Here is a 19,397-nt window from a genome sequence, read left to right on the forward strand (position 1 = left end):
CTATCTCAATAGCATCCTCATCAATATCTAGGTCCACAATGGGTTTCAAGGTGCTGGAGCCATCAAGGAACTTAGTAATTTCCTCTAAATTCTTAGTAACAGAGGTTAGGATATCTAGAATCATTACTAAAAAGTTTTTCATAGAAATTTTTCCTTCCTCTAGATTACCAATCTGAGCTTCTAGTTTCTTCACATTTTCCTCCATATCATTATTCCACTACTCTTGGTTCCTTTCAACTTTCTTCCCTTTCTCTGCCTGTTGCTTATCAGTTATTTCCAGATACTTGATTCCTTCATAAACCCACCTGTCAAAACCCATTCTAGCCTCAGACATGTTTTTGAGTTTATCCAGAATAATCCCCTCTCCAGCTTTATCCTGATCCCTACTTGAATTCTCGTTGTCCTTCTCCTACTCAATTTCCTTGTCCTTCTCCTACTCAATCTCCATTTTCCTTTCCTCATTAATCTTATCATCCTTCTCCTCCATTGGCTGGCTATTGACATTACCTATACACACACTGTGGGTAGGACTATTCTAATCAGAAACATCCTCATCTCCTCCTTCCTCTTCCCCCACTTCCTCTTCTTTCTATCTCTCCTCTCCTCTAGACTCATCAGTTTCCATCTCGGTTCCATCTTTTCCAGTTTCCTCTGAATCAATCTTTGTCTCCTTTTGATTACCCTTGTCCTCTTGAATTTTCACCACAATAGCTTTTTTGCCCTTTTTTCTCTATGTCGACTCATCCTTACTAGGCCCACCTTCCTCCATCTTCCTCTTTCCTTTCCCTGGTGACACCGACAATCTCTTATTTTCCTGGATAGCCATAATCTTGCAATGCTCATAAATGAGAAAAATAAGGCCACAATGAAGCACAAGTATTGAAGAGTTCTTGTTGTGCTTATTTAGAGACCGCGATAGAGACCTAAAGAGGTAATATGGTAGAGAAATCCTCGTTTCATGTCTAAATTAATTTAAAAGAACAAAATGGTATGTGTGGACCCTGGTAAAATGGCCCTCCACAGTAATATATTCCATAATTGCATTAAGCAGACAACCCCAAATTTTCTTAATTTTGGAAGCATCATAATACCCTCCCATAGCTTTTCCTATTTTCACCCTCTCCTTCTCTTTACATGTAAAAAGATTAATTGCATTATTAGACACTTTCAGGTCTCTAAAGAAGTTAAGAATAGAGTGGGGCATACCTTGATGAATACTAAGAGGGGGGGTGAATTAGTATGCCAAAAATCTCTACACTAAAACACTTACATAGTCTAAAGATAAACCGGTAAAGCAGTCTAACAGTCAGACCGGTTACGACACATGCAAACCAAAATGCAAATAAAGCATTCACCCACAAAAGAAATACAACCATAACACAAGATATTTGATGTGGAAACCCAACTAGGAAAAACCACGGTGAGATGGAACTCACAAGTCACTATCTATAAAATAGAAACCAGACCGGTTAAGGTCTTACAATGTTCTTCACCAGAACAAATCCTGTTAGGAATCTCAATCTCTGTTAGGAGATGAGTCTGATTAAAGACTACCTTGTTAGAGGATTTTAGATTCACATGTGTGAACCACCTTGTTAGAGGATTTTACAAAGGCTTTGAGGCCTACCCGGTTAAGGGCTACAGACTTGTCAAAGATGTGAGCAATCAACAAGTGTTTGATCTATTTAATAGCACAAACTGCTTGGTTAGATCCAATATTGCTCACAGCTAATGCATTCTAGCATTACTTCAGTCTTCTCTATCTCTCTCATAGTTACAACTTGATCTTCTTAGATAAGATCATTCTCAACTTCCACCTTAAAACCCTAGCGTGACATTAACCCTTTCAGCAACAGCCTAAAACCCTAGACATGATGTCCTTTTAAAGGAATCTGATTTCATATCGGTCCAATAGGATTATATTACAATTTGCTAGGTTCAATGAATCTAGAGATACTCAGTAACATGACTCAAGAAGCACCGTCAATGTGTCGGCACCGTCAAACAATCGGTGGATTAGTAACTCATTACAAAATGCTGGTTGGTAACTCATCACAGAGTATTACTGGTTCATACAAAATACCGGTTGCTGATTTGACAAAAATGAAGACTGGTAAGAATGTGTTGTGCCACTTTGCTTCCTCATACTGCTTGGGATCAACAAACTGCTTGGGGTCGACATGCCACTTCAAACTGGGAAACACATTCTGCAAAATCAGCACTAGTCTAAAGACTAGTATACAACATACCAGTTGGAACAAATATTGGTTGAGCTTGAGCTCATACATATAAAAGGGATCTCAATACAAGTGTGTGTCCATCAATGACAATCACAACATAAATAAACAAAAATGCCAACAATCTCCCCCTTTGGCATTGATGGCAACACTTAGGAAAATAAAATTTTGACATCTAAGTGTTTTACAACAAAAACTTGCCATTAACAAAATTGCTCTCCCTAAGCATATACACTATCCCTTAATCAACACAGTGTATAGCAATTTTGCATACAAAGCATAATCATCAAAGCATATAGCATATATCACAACATATATCAAAATTTCAAAACTAGATACTTCTCCCCTTGTGTCAGAAGATCAAAATTTTAAAACCAAAAACTAGATATACTTCTCCCCCTTTGCCAACAATGATAAAGTACCGCTGAATAACCCTGTTTCCATATATATATATATATAAGTTTATGACAATAATGAATAATACTTGTCAAAAACTGATTTATAGTCCTGCAAAAATTGTTTCATGGATAGAGACCAGGACTCAATTAGGGAGGTTGCCACTTCCTTCTTTGTTTGCATCTGGGATACCTGTTCCTCCATGGCATCTACTATGCTTAGTTCTTGTGTGACTGTCAGGGCATCTAGGCTCAAATAACACTTTTGAAGAATTTGCAGTCGTGGAAGTAATACCAGTTGAAGCTCCTGCAAATCCCTAGACCGTGTACTGATCTCTTGCTCCATCTTGGCTGACTAGATTTGGAACTAGTGAACAGTTTGCCCATATGTTGCAAAGGAATCATAAGGTGTCTTAAATGTGCCCAAGTAGGACTGTAAGTCCGTTTGAATCTTTTGCTTCTTGGCTAGCACATCATCACAGAACAGATGAGGTTGACAAATTTTGCTGAGTAGCAAGTTTCCCTCATCCAAGGCATTCCTTATGTCCTTCTGGTCTTTCAGCAGTTCAGTCCTAAGCTCATTCATCTTTTTCACTAGAGCAACATTAAGAGCCTTTTGGTTCTCTTTCTTGACATTGGCCTCTACTGCTTCTTCTAGACTCTACACCTGATCATCCACTACAGTACATAAAAGTTTGAGCTGTGCTAGTGATGATTCAATGTCAGGAAGATTAGTACTGGGGATTAAACTAGTAAGGGTGTCTATAGCCACCTGAATTATGTCACGTTCCTTTTTCCTGTGAATGACTTCAAGGTGCTCTTGGGAAACCTTGATGCTCTACATAAGCTCAGACTCGCTTGCAGATTAGAGATCAATAGGACTTGAGATAGCAGCTGGTTTGGCTTGGCTCCTGGTTGCCTTAGGAGTCTCCATCTATGTGCTCTTCATTGCTTCAGCTGTACTACTTCTTCCTTCTTTTTCGTCTCATTCTCTTCTTTCTCTTTCTCTTTTCTCTTTTTCTTCTCTTCCTCTTCCATCTTCTTCTTTTCTTCCTCTTCTTTCTTCTTCTTCTCTGCTTCTTCCTTCTTCTTTGCTTCCTCTTCCTTCTTCTTTTGTTCTTCCTCTTCCTTCTTCTTTTGTTCTTCCTCTTCCTTCTTCTTCTTCTCTTCCTCTTCCTTTTTCTTCTTCTCTTCCTCTTCCTTCTTTCTCTTTTCTTCCTTATCCTCTTCTTCTTTCTTCTTCCTATCATATTCTTGCTTCTTCTTTTCTTCACCTTTTCATTTCTCCTCTTCCTCTTTTCTCTTCTCTTCTTCTTTCTTCTTTTTCTCATCTTCATCCCTCTTCTTCTTCTCTTCCTATTCTTTTGCCACTTCTTGTGTGTCCTTAGCCTATTCACCACCTATTTTTCTTGTTGCCCCTGTTCAGTTCCCTCAGAAGGTATGTCTTGAGTGAAATCTTCTACATCCAGGGCATCAACATCGATAGTGTCGATTGGTTCTTCCACCAGGTTTCCTTCCTCATCAAAGACCTCATCTGGTTTGGAAATAACCAGTTCTTTTTCCGCTTGGAGGTTGGCCATTTGTGCTTTGTGAGAGTTGATAGCATGAGCCATATGCTGATGAGTATCTTTTTCAACATCATCAATTCTCCCCTCCAACAACCAGAGTCTTCTTCTCCTTATGAAGAAGAGACCTTTATTTTGATCCAGGGCATCAAATAATTCTAAATTTGAGAGGTCGGGAAAGTACTGTGCAAAGACTTTCTCCCTAATCTCCTATTCTTTTTCAATGGCAATGCACCATTTATTATCTAATGCTTTAAATAATGAATCCGGTGTCTGAGATTTAATCTCTGATGGTGACCGGTCAGCACTTCAGGGTAGCCAGTTCCAATGGCTTGTACGCTTTCCTTTATCTGCTTGGTTACTAGTTGGTCAGGGGACCACTGGACATCTCCTACACTAGGAGAGCAGCCTTCGAAATAGAAGAACAACCCTACCAGTAGTTGTCCAAACTTAAACCTCATGGCATTGTCCTGTTTGATTGCCTTTAGATTCAACAAGAGTTGCCTCTGCATACCAGTGCATAAGTCAAAAGATGCATCCTCTTTTATCATCCAATAAGCAGCATTTATTGCTGCAGCAGATACAGAATTAATCCTGCTGGCTGAAAATGTTCTGTAGCCTATCACCATGCAGGCGTATTTCACCAGATCATCCTTGATAGGATTAACTGTCATACCCCATGAGTCATTGGTTGAACCGATGAGCTTGGCTATTTTGGTTTTGCTCACTTTTCTTAGGGCAAGCACTTCCCCTATGTTACAAAAGCTTGTGACTGCATGAATTGCCTGAGGTGTAATATCATGCATCCTCTCTAGGTATATCTTGTCACTGTGGACTCTACTCAAAATAATCCTGATGAGATCCTCTATAAAATCTTCCAAAAAATATACTGCGTTATGGAATTTCTTCTTCTCTAAGACCTAACTGAGTGTAAAATATTCTTTGGTTTGATCTTTTTGTCCTTGCCGCAAAATAGACCTAACTGAGTGTGAATAGCTAAAGACCCTAGGTCTTCTATTTTGCAATCAATATAATCAGAAATTCCCTCTTCAACTATGACTCTAGCCGAAAATTGTGATAAGGCATTATATTTCCACTTCCTCTGAATAAAACTTTCTGACTCTATGGATGTACTCGAACTGGTATGAGATGCGGAAGCCATTGTAGATTATTTCAAGAACACGAAAAATACCTTTCAAATGTGAATTTAGGGCTTCCTAATTCTGCTTCACTCCACTCTCCATCGGTTGCCAAATCACCACTTTGTGTTCTCCACTACTGCTTGCAAATTGGATTTGAATCTCTTTCAAGGTTTATCAATTTCTTGAAATCTTAGCTCAAATTGCCTTTTCTTCACTTTGCACTTGAAAACTTTTCTTCGCTCGAAAATAGATAATGAGAAATGATTTGAAAAATGCTTTTATACATGTCTCTCACCTACCACCATTAATGCTCCTCTATTAGGGTGTAAACCCTAATTTGCCTTTTTACCATTTCTGGTCTTCTACCAAGCGAGAGGTATCGCATACTGGTTAAGGTCTTTTACTGGTGTAAATCAGGGGTTTGAAAGCATTTCGCCGTTTGCTCCCCCTAAGCCTTTAAGGCTTTGTTTGCCGGTTCTGATATTTCCACACTAGGTGCAGAAACCAGTTCCTCTTCTGACATTGTTGGTTTCTTCCTCCATGTTTTGTTCATGTCCGTTTGAACTGTTTCAACATCTATTGTTCCTTCCTGAGTGACCGGTATATCATCAAATATACTTTTTCTGCTTCTGCAGAATCTTGCAATGTGACCCAGTTTGTTGCAGTGATAGCAAACAAGTCTAGGTGCTCTCCAAGGTCCATTTTACATGTTTCCATTCTTCCTTCTATATGTTGCAGTAGTGTGACCATGACCATGATAGATCATACAATTTTCTCTCCATCCGCTTGTCACTTGATGACCACCACTTCTCGACTGATGATTGAAGACATTAAACCGGTTGTGGTTCCGATTCACAAAAGGTTCAAGACTAGTTCCTTGGGTCCTTTGAGGAGATCTTCCAGTGTTATCCATCATAGACCTGCATTCAAATGCTTTATGCCCAAACTTGTTGCATGCATGACAATGACCATTGAACTTATTGGATCTAGGTACATTGTTGATAAAATAAGGAAAATTATTGTAGGCTTTTCTCCTACATACATTGGTAGTGTGTCCTTCTTTAAGATAGTTAAAGCAAATAGGTTTGAATTTTTGCTTACCTTTTCCTTTGAGTGTCGGTTTCTTCTTTGATGCTTCAGCATTTATTCTTGAGGATTCTCCTTCCTCATGTCCATAGAAACTGAGACCATTGGTATTCTTTGCCAGTCTAGATGACTCAAGCTTTTGCTCTAGCTTGATAGTACTTTTGCCAAAATTAGCAAGTATTTCCTTTGACTCAAAGAGTTCTTTGGAAATAGCAGTGTTTGTCTCCATTAGACTTGCATTTTCTAAGATGGCTATGTTCAGTTCTCCTTGCATGTCTTCTTTTTCAATTCTTCTCTCATGAAGGTGAGCAGTCAGTGCACTAATCTCTTGTTTCAACTTGGAGATGTTGGCATATGGACACTCCAATGAGACATTGTGTGTGGTTGAAGGTTTTGTCATTGATGGCAACCTTGCAATCCTATGGCACTGACAAAGCATTACTCAGGCAACCTTGCAATCCTATGGCACCAGCAAAGCATTACTCAGACAACCTTGCAATCCTATGGCATCGACAAGACTTTATACCAGCAAAGCATTACTCAAACAAGACAGTGCACCGACATCAGCAAGATCAATCTACACTAGCACCGGCACAAAAGATGTACACCAACACAGAAAAGAACATGTATACCGGCACTGAGGCCAACAGGATTTTTGATATGTAATATTTTGTTTAATATTGTAAGCCGACTTGGAAAATTGTAAAATGACTCTTGTATATAAAAGAGATCATTGTAAGCATTTGTAGGATATGGATAGGAAGCATAAATAAATTATAAGGCAGACCTAATGTGTGAATTGTAGGTCAAGGGTATATGTAAAGAACAAAGAAAGAACCAGTACTGAATCTGGCATTGAAGATGCTATTGTAAACCAGTACAGAATATTGGATTTGTGTAAATCCTCATTGTAAGTCAGTGTGACTTCTTATTGAGCAGTGAGCTCTAGGCAGTTGGCCTTCCTGCATGTGCAGGCCCCTATTGTAAGTAATATTCTCTTATTGTCCAGTAAATGAATATTGTGGGTCACAAATCCCATTGACGTTTTTCCCACACTGGGTTTTGATTCTGTTATTTGCATTAATTCTTGCATACCGGTATACTGTTACTTTATGTTCTGCATATTCAGTTTTAAGAAAATTACATTACCGGTCAGATACTTATTCACCTCCCCCCCTCTCAGTATCTATGGGAACCCTAACAATTGGTATCAGAGCTTGGTCCTCTATTTTTAGAAGCCTAACAACTTGAGGAAGATCTTGGCATTGGTAAAGATGGAAAATCTGATGAAGCAACTTGAAGGAGCTCTTACTGACTATGATGCAGAGAAGTTAAAAAATATCAAATTAGAAGATGATTTAAAAGTAGCTTAGGACATTACTCAGGCACTTTAAGAAAATCTTACTGTTACAAGGAATAAGAGAAGAGAACTTTGTGAAAAATTGCAAAATGAGAATGATGAAAAGGAATCACTAAATGATATGATAAGCAAATTGAAACAAGAGATCATGACAACAAAAAATGAAATGCAGTACATGACTATGAGATTTTGCAAAGAGATTGAGGACAGAAAGAAGAATGAAGAAGATTTGACCAGAAGACTAAGTGATGCAGCAAATGAGAACACAAGACTTAGCTATGAAAATAACATGTTGAAGATAGATCTGATGCATACTCAGAATGACTCAAATGAACTAATGAGACAAAAAGAAATCTTGGAAAGGGAATTGGAAACTGCAAATCAACATAAAGAAAAATTCAAAAAAAGCTCAGAAGAGCTTGATACCTTATTGAAGAATCAAAAACCCAAAGGTGACACTTCTGGAATTGGATTTGAAGTTGGAGAAAGCTCCGGTACTACAAATACCCAAGATCACAGCAAACCAGTAAGACCTTCTAATACTTACAAATTCAATGGAAAATGCTTTAACTGTAATAAATATGGTCATAGGGCGAATGAATGTAGATCTAGAAATTATCAAAACATCAATCCTCTCGCTGGTCAATGCACCAAATGCAACAAAATTGGTCATAACTCTGAAAATTGCAAAATGAATGTAAGATGTTATGTTTGTGGAAGATTTGGTCATTTATCAAATAAATGCAAAACACAAACCGGCATAGGTTATGGGAAAGCTATTCAGAAAAATAATGTAACCTGTTATGCATGTAACAAGATTGGTCATATTGCTAAATTTTGTAGAAGTAAAGGTACACCAGTAGATAACAGAAGTACTAGCTTGAAAGGTAAAGAAAAGGTTGAAGAGGTTAAGCAAGAATTTTCAAAACAATGGATTAGAAAAGGTGATCTAAATATTGGGGTTACTCCTCCACCGGTAGAACCAACAAATGCTTCACCAGCAGGACAATATGATGCTCCACCGGTAGGATAGAGCAATGCTCCTCTGGCAAGATGTTCTTCATCAAATTCAAGAAAATTATCTTGAGGGTTTGGCAATCAAATGACACATGTGCTATTATTCCCTCGGTTAGAGAAAAGAAGTTGAAAATCTTTCATTACCGGCAAATAAAGTTGAGCTAATACATTATCGACGAGCAATTAATGTGGTAGGTAACAAAAAAAACTTTATAAAATAAGGTTTTTGGCTCCATTTCATTTCACCATGAATTCAAACTTTCAGAGAGTGCAAAGATTTCCGAGCTAAGGCATTCCGAGCAAAGAGGCAAAGCACTTCAGCAATCAATCCATCCTAAGGCAGAAAAAGGTATTTATCATCATGGCATCCTCCTCTGCACCTGAATTCATAGTAATCCCTACATTAGTCGAAGTTATAAAAAGACCTAGGCCCGTGTTTTAGCTAGTTCCCGAGGTAGCTAAGAAAGATGACAACACAGGTGCTTTTTCAAAAATTCCAAAAGGTGTTGTTTATACAGAAGACCCTAGAATGTATATTCATTGCAACATAGAGGAATTAGGTGATGAGGAAATAAAAAACATGTATAAGTCTATTATATGTGACAAATCTGGGAATGTGAAACCTGAACATAAAATTATTGAAACCCTAGGATTCACTAAAATCCTTTGCATTCCTGAATTTCCCAAGGAAGTGGTTATGATAGTTCTGAGTAGGGTACATGGTTCATTCTTTTGGCTTGACTCAGTGCATAAAATTACAAAGGTAGCTGTGAAAGCAGTAACAGGGTTACCTTCCACCGGTAGCAGACCTGACAAAACCAAGAAGGTCTCCAATGACTTGGTAACAAACTTAACTAGTGCAACATCCGACAAGAGATCATTGAGGGTTAATGATGTGACCGATACAAATGTTAGATTTGTTAGCATGATTCTAGGTTACAAAGTAACTCAAGCTAATAGGCTTAACTTTGTTTCCAGTTTATGCATAAAAAGTGCTTCTGACATGGTGAAGGACAATGTAAAAATTGATATCTGTGAATGGTTAAAGGATGAGTTAATTGACAACTTAGCAAAAATCAAGAAGGATAAGAAAGGAATCTTTAGATTTAGAAATTTACTTGTATGCTTAATGTTAAATATAACCAAACACGCTCCCGGTATAGGCTACAAGGATTTTGGATTCGACATACCAGTAGGAAAACAATTGTCTGTCTTATTCAACAACATGGGTGAAAACACAAAAAAGAATATCAATGAGTATTTTCAAGCACTAAAGGTTAGAATGAATAAAAGAATCAGAATATCCCAAGAAATTGTCAACAAATACAAGGATGATATATGCTTTGTGATCAAAAAGGATGAGATCTGGATGGAAGTAGTCATCCCAAGAACAATCTGGGTTATAGAGATGGGGTATGAAACAGATGACCACATAGTGGAAACTTATGCCAAATCACTTCTGGAAGCCCCCAATGAACCAAAGGAAGAAGTATTTGGTAGTGATAAGACCATTGAAAGTCAAATTCAATCTAAAAAGAGAGTGAAAAAGGTTGAGGCATTTGTGAGGAAAGGAACCAAACAAGCAAAAGCCATAAAGGAAGATGTACTAAAGAAAACCGACATAACAGAAGATGAGTTGGCAGCCCAACAACCTGAAACTCATCTATCATCAGTAGATATGCCAACAACTTTCAAAAGAGTTGTTAAGAAAAGAGACCCCTCACCGGTATCCACTCCTTCACCTAGAAGGACAAGACAGAAGCAATAAGTTGTGAGGTCTCTGGTCAAGAAAGCCACACCTAAGAAGAAGCTAACCCCCAAAAGGAAGAAGAAGATAAACACTGACTTTGCCCCTCTTGACATACTATTGAATGAGATCACAGAGGAAGGTAAATTGAAAAACATAGGGAAAATCTATGACACCCTATCAGATGATGAGAAAGGACAAGTCGAGGAAAGTGTTATATTACACATGGACATGTATAAAAAGTTTTTGATGCAAGTCCTAAATGAAATTCTTGATGAATTATATAAAAGAATTGAGTCCAGAAGGCAAGGAATAATTGAGTTGGATAAGAAAATAAAAATAGAGAAATTACTTGTAGTATACCTGGTCAACTCACCTAAGGAAATTGATGATTTGATAGCTTAGGCCAACCGGACAATTTTTTCAACTGCACACCGGCAAATATCACTAATGGTAGGTAGAGTTACTAAAGTTTCAGAGGAAACAAAAAATGGTTGGGATACATTCTTGGTTGAAAAAGAAAAACAAGAAGAATATAGGAATCCCAAGCCCATTCTGGTATATCAAAAGGACAAAGGGAAAGGTAAAGTTGGTGGACCACCAAGTATCAAGATTAGAGACAACTTACCCCCACCTCCTTTAAATACTCCACCGGTAAAAACCAAAACTACAGAAGATCAACCGGCAGCTGAGAGCATAGACTTAGAGGATAATAATCCTAATCCTGAAGTCCTATATACTATAAATGTTGATTCTCAGAAAATCAACATAGTGGTAGACAAGGATACAATAGATAAAATAGAAAACAAAGAGCAACCAGCAATAGGAAACAAAGAGCAACCAGCAGTAGATTCAGAGAAAAAGATGGAATATGAAACACAAACAGAGAAACCAATAGAGCTAAAGGCTCCAGAACAGATGCCACCGATAAAAAATGATGCAGGAAGACCAATGCTTAAAGAGATGGAGACACAAACAGACCTACCAAAGGTCAATACTAGCATGATCACTTCCACCAGCACTCAGTTTGTTGGGTCACCATCCAATGTAACAGAGGTATTGCTCGAATCTATCAAGAAAATAACTGATTATAGCTCACAAGCCTATAAAGCATTAGATGATTCAATTCCAGCTTTGAAATCAATAGCTCCCAATTGTAATATAGCCAACAAAGATTCTTTAGGCCAGTTGGATACACTATGTAAATATATTCATGGAAATTTTGAGCAAACAAAGATAGAAACTGTAAAGGAAAGTGTAGAAAAAGAGAAACAAAAATTCTTTGAGGAAGGAATAAAGAAGTGTAACAGAGAATTTGACACACTTCTACCAGAACTGTGCAATTTATTGAAAGAGTACAAAACTCTGTACAAAGACACCTATAAGATAAACTTTTTGACCATAGATGTAGACAAAAAGATGAGCAAGGTACAGGAAGAGATCAATAACAAATTTTTGAGGAAAAGATAACAAATTTTGAGGAAGAATTGCTCAAATTAGAAAGAGAGAAAGAGAAAATAATAAACAAAGCAAAATTCTTGAGATCTAAACTAAGCCCAAGATTGGACTATTTAGCATCTCTACGAAAGGAAATCTCAGAGGCACTAACACAGGGTAGCAAAACACCAGCAGAGCACTTGTAGCATCTCACCGATATAGTATACAGAACTGAGATAGCAATAAAGGAGAGCAAGAAGTTTATGGATGGCATAAACTTAATTTTGGGAGATATTCTTTAGATAATAACCACCCAACTACAAGGTTGAGGTTATGAATTGGTACAACTACAAAATCTACTAACCTTTGTCATTGATGCCAAAGGGGGACTAGTAGATGAGAAAATTCAAAACACAGGGATCACATGCTTAGGGGGAGCTCTCACATTTTTGGTAACATTTTTGGTCTACACATTTTTGGATATCTTTTTGAAATTTCTCATGAGTGTTGCCATCAATGCCAAAGGGTGAGATTGTTGGCATATGGACACTCCAATGAGACATTGTGTGTGATTGAAGGCTTTGTCATTGATGACAACCTTGCAATCCTATGGCACCGACAAAGCATTACTCAGGAAACCTTGCAATCCTATGGCATTAGAAAAGCATTACTCAGGCAACCTTACAATCCTATGGCATCAGCAAGACATTATACCGGCAAAGCATTACTCAAACAAGACAGTGCATCGGCATCAACAAGATCAATCTACACCAGCATCAGCACAAAAGATGTACACCGACATAGAAAAGAACATGTATACCGGCACTGAGGCCGACAGGATTTTTGATATGTAATATTTTGTTTATTATTGTAAGCTGACTTGGAAAATTGTAAAATGACTCTTGTATATAAAAGAGATCATTGTAAGCATTTGTAGGATATGGATAGGAAGCATAAATAAATTATAAGGAAGACCTAATGTGTGAAATGTAGGTCAAGGGTATATGTAAAGAATATAGCAAGAACCGGTATTGAATCTGGCATTGAAGATGCTATTGTAAACTAGTACAGAATATTGAATTTGTGTAAATCCTCATTGTAAGTTAGTGTGACTTTTTATTGAGCAGTGAGCTTTAGGAAGTTGGCCTTCCTGCATGTGCAGGCCCCTATTGTAAGTAATATTCTCTTATTGGCCAGTAAGTGAATATTGTGGGTCACAAATCCCACTAAGGTTTTTCCCACACTGATTTTCCTCTCTAAACATCTTGTGTTATGGTGTTCTTTTCATGTGGATGTTTTTGATTCTGTTATTTGCATTAATTCTTGCATACTGGTATACTATTACATTATGTTCCACATATTCAGTTTTAAGAAAATTACATTACCGGTCAGATACTGATTCACCCCCCTCTCTTAGTATCTATGGGAACCTTAACAGGAGATCTCATGATCACTATCCTTTATCTGATCTTCAGCTTTTCTCCAGTTCTCAAGCTCTTGACTAAAATGAATAGTCAGTCCTTCCAACTCCTTTCTCAGGTTGGAGTTTGTTTCATTCAACTTGTTTACTTCTGCTATCATGGCTTCCATATTAGCTTCATCTTCAGAACTACTTTCAGATAGCTCCATCAAATTTTCTGCATGTTCTCTCCTTTTTGCTTGAGATGCCTTGCATTTGACCATAAGATCATCATAGGCTTGCTTAGACTTAGTGAGCCATTGGGTAAGTTCCCTCATGGTCTATTCCCCCATATCTCTTTCTGAGTGGTTAAACTTATAGAAAGGTAGGCTCTGATGTCAATTAATGAATACTAAGAGGGAGGGGTGAATTAGTATGCCAAAAAAATTTGCACTAAAACACTTACACAGTCTAAAGATAAACTAGTAAAGCAGCCTAACAGTCAGACAGGTTACTACAAATGCAAACCAAAATGTGAATAAAGCATTCGCCCACAAAAGAAATACAACCATAACACAAGATATTTGATGTGGAAACCCAATTGGGAAAAACCACGGTGAGATGGTAGTCACAAGTCACTATCTGCAGAATAGAAACTAGACTGGTTAAGGTGAGAACGGTTAAGGTCTTACAATGTTCTTCACCATAACAGATCTTGTTAAGAATCTCAATCTCTGTTAGGAGATAAGTCCGATTAAAGACTACTTTGTTAGAGGATTTTAGATTCACATGTGTGAACCACCTTGTTAGAGGATTTTACAAAGGCTTTGAGGCCTTCTCGGTTAAGGGCTACAAACTTGTCAAAGATGTGAGTAATCAACAAGTGTTTGATCTATCTAATAGCACAAACTACTTGGTTAGATCCAATATTGCTCATAGCTAATGCATTCTAGCATTAATTCAGTCTTCTCTATCTCTCTCATAGTTACAACTTGATCTTCTCAGATAAGATCATTCTCAACTTCCACCTTAAAACCCTAGCGTGACATTAACCCTTTCAGCAACAACCTAAAACCGTAGACATGATGTCCTTTTAAAGGAATCTGATTTCATGTCTGTCCAATAGGATTACATTACAATTTCCTAGGTTTAATGAATCTAGACATACTCAGTAACATGACTCAAGAAGCACCGTCAATGTGTCAGCACCATCAAACAATCGGTGGATTAGTAACTCATCACAAAATGCCAGTTGGTAACTCATCATAGAGTATTACCGGTTCATACAAAATACCAGTTTCCAGTTTGACAAAAATGAAGACTGGTAAGAATATGTTGTGCCACTTTTCTCCCTCATACCGCTTGGGATCAATGAACCGCTTGGGGTCGACATGCCACTTCAGACCGGGAAACACATTCTGCAAAATCACCACTAGTCTAAAGACTAGTATACAACATACCGGTTGGAACAAATACTGGTTGAGCTTGAGCTCATACATATAAAGGGGATCTCAATACAAGTGTGTGTCCATCAATGACAATCACAACATAAATAAACAAAAATGCCAACATACCTATAACCATTGCAATGAGGTCTGCATCTAGCTTAAACCTAACACCATGAATTTTGAAGGATCCATTTATCCAGTTTTCAGTAACTTTGGTGACCACTAGGTTAACTCTGCCTTTATCATAGTCGACCAAATTTTCCATGAAATTTGTCATGAATCCTTTCTCTAGCTTTGTCCAAACCTTAGGAATCTCCTTCCATCTAGAAATATTATCAGGTTCCTCTCTTCTTAGATCCCCCCACATTTTCAATTTTGTTTTACAATTTCTCTTCTTCTACAACTTCAGAGCTTTTTTCCAAATGACACTCAAATTTTTGAAAATGCATACCCACAAAGTGTGTGGAAGATTAATATCTTTGATTAGGACTCTACCATTCTAACGTGTCATCATTACCTTTCTAAAGATGTGAAGATTACTCATTAAAACTTTCATGATTAATCATGTGATCCATCTTTCCCCATAAATCTATCCTTTCTGATCAGTTCTTTAATATTAAAATCAATATTAACTTCCCCATTCCATATACTTTGAGCTTTAGAAATTATGCCAAGGTTTGCTAGACCATCTACAACCACATTTTTTTCTCTGAAGGCATGTTCAATGATAATAGATTTAAAGCTAGCAATAATTTCTCTAGCTTTAAAAATAATATTGTCTATAGTCCATGAAGGCTCAATTTCTCCCTTAAGGCACTTAATAATGTTAAGTGAATCTCCCTCCAACCATAGGTTATCATGATTTAGAATTTTTGCAATGATCAAAGTATTCAAAGCCACAGAGGCTTCAACATAATTACTATTTTTTATTACCCAAAGCTAGCAACTGCCACAAGGCAACTTCTAGCAAAATTCCTGACAATGCCCCCATAACCAGCTTTCCCCGGGTTCCCCTTAGAAGCCCCATCAAAGTTGGCCTTAATCTATCCCTGAGAAGGAAAGCACCATACAAGACCATCCCTACTAATTATGCTATTGGAGAGGTTCCATCATTAAAGTCTTCTTTAGCAGCTGAACCATGATCAGTTCCATTTAAACATTCAAAAATCCCTCTATAGATTTTATCCACCACCACTTCAGGGTTAGCACTTTTATCCCTAAAAATCCTATTGTTGTGCTCTTTCCAGATGTTCCATATGACATTAGGGAGAGTAAGTTTATAAATCTCAACATTCTTAGAATTGGAACTAGGACAATACCATTGCTGCCAAAACTCTTCCAGAGAGTTTGAGAAAACCCAACTCAAATTCCACCTACTAAAAATAATATTCCAGATTTCTTGACTGAAAATGCACTGGTAGAGGATATTACAAGTACATTCCTCTTCCCTGCAACAAAGAGAACACCCGTTAGGAAAAACAAATCCATGCTTTTGGAGATTATCAAGAGTTAGCACCTTATTTTGGATAAAAATCCAAAAGAAGAAATTAATTTTGGGCGTCAACTTCTTTATCCACACTTTTGCCCACAAAGGGATCTCTTTCAGCACTTTGTTGTGGATAGACACTGCTGAAGACACATAGTATTTCCCATCCAAAGTTTCCCTCCAAATCAAACAATCCTCCACATTGTCCCTAAAAATTTTAGAAGAAATCAAAATCTCAAGAAATTTTAATCCCAGACAAAGCTGGCTAAACTCAATCCACTTCCCATTTCTCCAGTAGTCTCTAACAAATCCTCCATACCTATTTTTGAACCAGTCTTTCCATTCCTTAAGGATGGGAATATCCTCCAGTGGTTTATCCATGAGCCATTTGTCCTCTCAGAATCTAATAATTCTCCCATTCCCCAATTTCCACATTCTACCAGCTGTTGCCCAAGTTTTAGTCATTTGAACTGCATTCCAAATTGCAGAGCCTTCAACAAAAAAAGATTTTCCCAAAAATTAATCCTCAGATGGTTGCACGTAAAGGTATTTCTTTTTCCAAATTAAATTCCATTCTCTTTCCTCCCCTTTCATTCTCCAAATTTGTTTAGCTAACAAGGCATTATTCATAGTTATAATATTCTTTAATCCCAACCCCCCAAAAGCCTTAGGAGTACAAATATTATTCCAAACAATAAGGGGTATTCTATTTTTATCTTCCACTCCTGACGATAAGAATTTTTTTTGAATTCTTTCAATTACCTCCGCAAAATTTCTGGGGATTTTGATTAGACTAAGGGCATAGATAGGCAAATTTTGAAGAGTATCTTTAAGGAACATCACCTTACCTGCTTGGCTAAGGATGGCTCCTTTCCATCCAACCTGTTTGGAATTGAATCTATCAACCAGCTTCATCCATAAATTCTCCAAAGGCTTTAAGCAAAGAGGAAGACCCAAATAGGTTGAAGGAAACTCATCAATTTTGTATCCAAGGATTATTTCAATCCTTTTTTGTCTATCCATAGGGGTATTGATGAAGAAAAAAGAACTCTTATCCCAATTTATTTTTTTGGCCAGAAGCAGCTTCATAGGAATCCATAACACTCTTCATGTTTCTCACTTCCCCCATAGGAATTGAATCATCAACAAACTGCTCATGAGTACAGGTTATGTTGGAAGATGGAGGTTTAAGGCCTTTGAGTTTTCCTTCTTCCATATTTCTTATAACAAATTTGCCCAAACTTTTAGCCAAAATAGCAAACAAGATAGGAGAGATGGGATCCCCCTATCTTAGGCCTCTAGAATTTTTGAAGAAACTGGAAGGGGTTCCATTAATAATAACTATAGAGGTAGAAGTTCCAGTCAGCTGAGAACAAAGTTGAAACACCTTTTCTCCAAACCCAAAAGCTTTCATAATTCTAAAAAGGAATTGCCAATTCAGTCTATCATAGGCTTTAGACATGTCCAGCTTAAGAAAAAAGCCTTGATTTTTAGCAGCAGTTAAAGAGTGAATATTTTCATGAACAGAAATAATAGAATCTAGAATCTGTCTACCAGGGAGAAAACCATTATGCTGAGCCGAAATAGTATGGGGAAGAATATACAACATTCTAGAAGTAAGAACCTTAGATATAATCTTGTATATAGAATTACAAAGACTGATAGGTTTGAACTTACTAAGAGAGTCAGCTCCAAAAATCTTAGGAATAAGAATGATAAAGGTAGTAGCATTGAGTTCTTTTAGAAGCCTTCTTGAACCAAAGAATTATTTGACTCCATTACAAATATCAATCTCCACAATATGCCAAAAGTTTTGGAAAAAGAACATAAGGAATCCATCCGGACCAAGGAACTTATCTCCATGAAAGGAAAATATAGCCTTTTTGATTTCCTGATTCAAAGGGATCTGAGAGAGATTTTTATTGTCATCCTCATTTAAAATGGGAGGGATTGCTTGAGCAAGAAGGTCTTTATTTTTGATATCCAAAACATCCACACCTCCCAAAAAATTTCTAAAAAAATCCAAAGCTTCCTTTTTTATTTCATTTTCATTCGATAAAATCCCCCTACTGAAGGATAACTTGGAAATCCTATTGGCTGCCCTATGCTTTAGAGAAGTCAATTGGAAAAACTGGGTGTTTTTATCACCTTCCTTCAAATACAAAGCTCTTGATCTTTGTCTCCAAAAAGTTTCTTCATTAGAGATAATTTCATGTTATTTAGACAGCAACCCATTTTCAACATTTCTCAAATCCTCTGAAAGCCCTTCCTCTTAGATTTTATCTTAAACTTCCTTTATATCAGTCTTAATTTGAGCTTTACTTTTAAAGATATCTCCAAAAGTCTCTTTGTTCTATATTTTGACTTTGGCTTTAATGATGTTAAGATTTTTGGCAACTCTTAATAATGTTGTTCCCTCAATCTCTGAATTCCATCAATCAGCAACATAGACTTCCAAAGATAGGTGGGATAACCATGCTTTTTCAAATCTAAAAGGAAAATTTCTCTTTGCAAAAGTTGAATTGGCAGTGAAAGAAATAGGGTAATGATTAGAGCCAATCTTAATGATTGACACCAAAGAACAATTATACTTAGAAAGACACTCAGGAGAAATCAAGAATCTATCCAACCTTACTTGAATAAGATCAAAACCAGTTCTTCGATTGGTCCAAGTGTAATTAATCCCTTGGAGATCCAGATCCATCAAAGATTGATCATTAATAAAATCCATAAGATCTTATTTTCCCTCCAGCTACAAAGGGAGGCCTCCCATCTTTTCATCCTCTTTTAAAGGTGTATTGAGATGTCCCATGATCATCCAACTTTTATCAGCAAAATTTAGTCTATTTTCAGCTAGGCTCCTCCAAAATTTAGTTCTTCCAGCTTTAAAATTAGGCACATAGACATTAGTGATAAACCAGACAAAGTTATCCTTAATATGCTCAAGCAAGACTGAGGTCCTATTGACCCCTAAAGCAATTTCCTTACCAATAATAGTATTTTGGTTCCAAAAGATAGTTGTACCTCCAGAGGCACCCTCCGAACTCATTCCAATTACCACATTACTTTTGAATATTC

Source organism: Cryptomeria japonica, chromosome 11 (assembly GCF_030272615.1).
Source record: "Cryptomeria japonica chromosome 11, Sugi_1.0, whole genome shotgun sequence".
NCBI lineage: Eukaryota > Viridiplantae > Streptophyta > Pinopsida > Cupressales > Cupressaceae > Cryptomeria > Cryptomeria japonica.